Below are 6,000 nucleotides of genomic sequence, written 5' to 3'. Positions count from 1 at the left end.
ACAAAGTACACCATTTTCCAATTGGGACCAAATAAATAAAGCTTCTGTTGAAAAAACACAATGGATCCGAGCAACACTGTCATATAGGGAGGTTATAGGGGTTTCACACAGACTCAGCCACCACCTAAAGATGGCATCATCACTGGCAACAGAGACCAGCCTATGTTACAAGATGAGATGCAGAGTGACCTAAGGGACTGAGCATATCGATGGAATCCAGGAGCTGTTGAGTTCTCATTTTGGCTATATCACTCACTGGATGTATGGCCTTGGGCAAGTCACTTAGATCCAGAGCCTCAAAGGTATTTAGGCACCTAACTCCCATTGATTTCAAGGCATTGGGAGTAGAAGCCTAATTGCATTTCAGGATCTGGGCCTTAGTCTCTTTGTGCAAAAACTCCCTCTCAATCTGTAAAATAGGAAGAATCATAATATGGCACAGGGACATTGATGCTTGATTAGTCAGCATAAGCACAGTGCTGTGAAAATGCAAAGCACTCCAAGTGATTATTATCAGTCTTGTTATTTTGTTTCAGCTATAGCTTTGGGAGTACAGTCTTCCATAGCCTTCTTCAGTAGCTGGATATCTGCTGACTTAGCACATTATCCTGTCATTCAACAAAACACTGCTCTCAGAGAGCCATAGCCATAAATGCTGTTTTGTAAGCTGAAGTGGCATTTGCAGATTTATCACCTTGCATAGGCTGGACTCCACAGAATTGCTTCAGAAGCCAACCAGGAATATGACATTGCTCCTTTAAAGCCAAATTGTCCCTGATGCTAGTGTGGGTGCAAAAAGGGAAGGGTGAAAGCCTTCTTATGCAGTCACACAAGGGCCCAGGAGAACTGGGTTGGATATTAGGAAAAACTTTTTCACTAGGAAGGTGGTGAAGCACTGGAATGGGTTACCTTGGGCGGTGGTGGAATCACCATCCTTAGAGGTTTTTAAGGCCTGGCTTGACAAAGCCCTGGCTGGGATGATTTAGTTAGGGTTAGTCCTGCTTTGAGCAGGGGGTTGGACTAGATGACCTCCTGAGGTCCCTTCCAACCCTAATATTGTATGATTCTATGAAATGCAGGCAGATCCTATACTCATGGGAATGAAGGGTTCAAACCTTCTGTGCATGCAACCCCTACCAGAGGGGATGGAAAGAGAGGAGTCCATGTCCTGAGCAACAACCCAGGAAACTGGTTGGCCACTGAAAAAAGAAAGAATACACTAGCTGAGACCAGATGCAGCACGTGCATTTCTTCTGTACACTAGAAAACTGGGGGAGAAATCGTTACTTAGGATGTATAACCCTTTCCAGAGGTGTGCCCAGTAGTTCCTAATATGGGTCATATTGTAATCAACACAATCTGGCAGATCCATGGGTGCTAATTGCCAACATGGTATGTAGGTGCAATTCTGCTGAATGAGGATGCACAAAAATTATTCAGGGAATAATTTGCTTACTGTGAGTTGTGGAAATACACTCAACATGGGCATTTGCATTGAGTCCTTGGAATGTGTAGCTAGATGGTTTTCAGGAGGTATGAGCCCCCTGCCCAGAATCTTTGCATCTTGCCCAGTGAAACCACATTATTTGGGCCACAAGTTTTGGTCTGAGGAGTGATAAAAAGAAGAGATGTGTTAGTTTTGTGGCTAATAAATTCTAGACTATGCAAATTCATTCTCTGTACCAAACCTGGAAAGTAAGTGTTGGGGTCTCACACAGGGATGGGAGAAGATGGAATCCTGGTCCATTCCATGTACTTTGATGGATCTGGCACAACACGTTATATTTAAGGGTATGTATTTGTGTTGCAGCGCTGCTCTTTTAGGACATATGACATACTGGACCTGAGCAGTAGATGAGGGTGAAATAAAAGTGCAGTTTTCAAGTTGGAGTTGTGTACTAGAAGAATGTTAGAAATATAAAGTTAACTTTTGGCTTAAACTTGATAAAGCTATCAATTATAAGTAACTTTTTTGGTGTTATGATTCATTCCAAATTGATCAGCTGACCGAATGATAATTTATTTTTGTCTTTATAATAATTTTTCAGAGGAGAAAAAACATTATTTCCTAATGACAACTAAATTACAAATCAGGCTTTCTAATCATTTAATGCGCATAAGCTCTTCCTTATAATTGCACAAACACTGATGTTACTATTAATGTTGTAAAAAATAATAACCCTATTAAATGTCCTATGAGCAAAATAAATGAGTTCTGATAAAAATAGCTTCATTATGGCTCTCTTCTGTCTCTCGCTTTTTTTTTTTAAATTACATAACTATATCTTCTATTCCACCTAATGGATGTTTATGCTGACCATTACTGTTTAACATCTGATTCTTAAAATCAACAATCAGTGATTTCAGTTTACTTCTTAGATGGCAAGAGGTCACATCATAAAGGCTTCACAATAATTGGCAGTCTCTTCATCTGCACGCTTCAACGTGCATTACCGGAAATAAGAGAAGAATGTAAAGACAATGAGATGGCTGAGGTGTACCTGAGGACAGAATCTGGCTTACAGAGATCCTTTACAGCTGGTGATCACATCTGAGAAAGAAAGAACCATCTTGATTTTCAGATCCCAGATTGAGAAAACAGAGCGGGCATTTGGAAAGAACCATTTAAAATATGAACTGTCTGCCTTTCATGTGGAAATCATTGGGATACATCATCTATGGAATCCCATGATGCCATTTTTACAGACATGCTTTTCAAAGGAGAACCATGCTTTAAAGTTTTCATGCTACAGAGAGTTGTGGGGTATTTGATTACTGTACTTTGGAAACATTTTTGTCTTTAAGCTATATAAAGTACAACCAGATACTGAATGCATGTGATGATAATGATGGTATGGGATATTAATTTAAAATATGGCTATGATGTGGAATTGAATCCTGGTCTGAACATCAAAGATTACTCTGCACTAAACAAACTGTATATTTCATAGTGTTCCTGAAAGCTAGAGGCACCTTACACTAGTGAATAGGGCAAGAAACTACCTTTTAGTTCAAGGTAGCCGGGTTCACAGACACAGTTATTGTATGGTAAATTAGTGTACTGCAGATTTACTATAGTAGCTTGCTGTGCATTAAGTCTCCATCTAGACAAGCCCTTACACTCCTGTAAAGTAGAAATAACTGACATTAACTGAATTATATTGGTGTAAAACTGGTTTGAGTAGGGAATCAGTATCACTAGATTTTCATGATGCAGATCAGCTATTTTAATACAACAGTATAGAGAGAGCAATCACACATTGGACCTTGTTCATTGTTGTTCTGCACTTTGTATAGTAGATTTACGCAAGTTCGAAGTGAGCATTGGGATGGTTGCATTTTACATTCATTTTGTGTCCCAAGTGCAAGCCAGATTACAGAACCCAGGTTGTTGTTATTAATATTTGTATTTCTGTAGTTCATAGAAGCTTCAGTCAGGGATCAAGACACCATTGTCCTAACCACTGTACACACAAAAAGACAGTCCCTGCCTCAAAGAGCTTACAATCTAAGTAGACTAGAGTAACCAGTAATGAATGTCCCCTGATGGAGGCCCAGTCAGTTTAAAAAACAAACTTTCTTGCTGAATACGTGGAGAGGCAAGATGTGTGTGCTTTCATCAGTGAAATTTCACAGGCAGGTTAAAATTAATGTTCAATAGTTGGGTGATCAAATTAATTTCTATACCAGTTCCCCAAAGTGCCACTTCTGAGAATGCTTCAGAAACCTGAAGATGATTTTCTCTTATAAAAATTATAAATCTCTCCTGAGAAATATATTTAGATCCCTGTTTGTATAGTTCTAAATGCTTCTTAAATTGTGTTGGGAGATTGACTGTGGCTGCTTTGGCCTCTTAATTTAAATAAATACCAACCACTACTTGAGGAAGTTTATTTTACCTGTTTCTCTTCCGTCAGCTGAAAGTCAAAAAAGTCAGCAATCCTTTGGAAGATGAGATTTAGAAGGTGCTAACATTGTGACTGGCTTGGAGTTCACATTCTCATATCAGTTCACATGAGAATGTCAAAGCTTTAATATCTGAATTAGAGTATTTCTTATGCTAACTTTGAAAACATTTTTAGAACTAGTCAGCATTTTTCATCAGAAAATGGGCGTTCAAAACAAAACTGTGAACAATCATCAAATTGCCAGAGTATTTTGTTTTTTCATTAGCAACTTTTAGATTTTTAAATAATGTTGTCAGAATGTTTACTGAAATAACTTGCTTACTTAAAACTGGATTTTTTGATAAACAAATAATTTCCACAGCTATGTGGATACATTTTCAAGAACATTTTGGCAAAAAACAGAAAATAGAAGATTAAACATTTAGGGGGGAAGGGCCTGTTTTAAACATTTTGAAATGAAAATTTCAAAATGTTGGGGTTTCTTTTCCAAAAATTGGGGTTTTTTTTAACCCTCTGTAACCATTTACCTTTTTAAAAAAATGTTAAAATACAGTCCTGGAACAAGAAACTCCCTCAGAAGTCAGTGGAAAGTATATTGAGTTACACCAAGACTACATTTGCCCCCTTGAATTAAAATGATGTGTTTACATGGATTACTGATAATAATTACTAGTATGGATAATTTTCCTATGCTGCACCTGGTGTAATCAATTATACTTATGCAAAGTGAGTGTTAAATTATACTGAATTAGAATGACAGATCACAGTGCCAACTGGTACAAATCAGCACAAATCCATTGAAGTCAATGGTGCTGCACCATTTTACTCTAGCTAAGGCTCTTACTCTGTAAAATGGAAAAATCCATGGTCCTCACGCTCCACTGTTTTGCACCTTGTGTAATTGCCAACATTTGTCCAATGTGGGGGTAAAATGCTGCTTTGGGAATGGCCTCAAAAATTGCAGGCTGTGAAGATTCAGTTCTGCATTCAAAAAATCTGCAATGAAAAATGTACTTAAAGACCTTGAAAGAGGATATTGTTTTTAAATTAAATTTCACACAACCTTCCCATAATGCACCTCCAAAATGAATATTTCATTGTTAAGATTATGAGGCTAATCAATCTTGGTTTTTTTAACAGTATTCCATGGAGCTGAGATTTTCCCACTGGTTCATAGTTAGACATTGGGGTTGCTTACTTAATTTTTATGGAAGGGAAAAAATAAGTGATTTATTTCTCCAACAGGAGTAAGTAAATAGAATCTGTGTGGAGCACTTAGTGACATATTAGTGGTTTAGATATCTTTCATTTTACCAGGAAGGCAATAACATCTTTATGATTTAACAGCTTATAAAGATGAGAAATGAAATCCCCGTGTCACTGAGAAGAGCGAGAAAAACAAATTGCACAAATGGAGTTCCATTTCACTGACCCATCAGCAGCTGTGTCTAGCAGTTATTAAATGTGGCTGTGCACCTTATTGATAAGTAAGCCTTTCAAATTCACTCCTGCAAATGTTCAGACAGAACACCATCGCTCTTTTTAATATCAAAAGTTTTCAGAGCAGTATTACAGCTGCTGAATTTGCAGATGTTTTTTTGTCATCTCGGAGTTACATTTGTAAAAGTCACCTAGTAAAATGGAGAGAGTTTATCATTTCACAAGCCTAGTGAAAGCCACCATTGAGCTACAGTTAATATTTTTTTTCATATTCTCACTGTGTCTGGGAGCCCCAGTCATGTCCTAGGACTCTAGTGTGCTAGGTGCTGTATAAACACAGAACAAAAATTCAGTCCCTGCCCCCAAAGAGATTTCAGTCTAAGTATAAGATCTGAGAGAGGGTTACAGATAGACAGAGGAATTCCAGTTGTTTTTTGGTATAGACTTAAAGCCAGATTTTGTGCTGCCCTGACTGAACCATGCTGGGGCATTCAAAAAATCACCTGAACCACTAACATGACTAGGCTGTTATCCTGCATTATATGTGATACTATAAGCATCACTCAGCAACCTGGCAAAAGACAATAAAGTATGACATTTAATGACTCACACCTTCACATCATTCTCCTGATATTAATAAAGCCTTTGGTCT

The sequence above is a fragment of the Emydura macquarii genome, unplaced genomic scaffold (assembly GCF_026122565.2).
Source record: "Emydura macquarii macquarii isolate MOO-44397 ecotype Brisbane River unplaced genomic scaffold, CSIRO-AGI_Emac_v2 contig_2636, whole genome shotgun sequence".
Classification (NCBI taxonomy): Eukaryota; Metazoa; Chordata; order Testudines; family Chelidae; genus Emydura; species Emydura macquarii.
The sequence above is the reverse complement of the archived record's forward strand: the minus strand, read 5'-3'. Positions refer to the sequence as shown.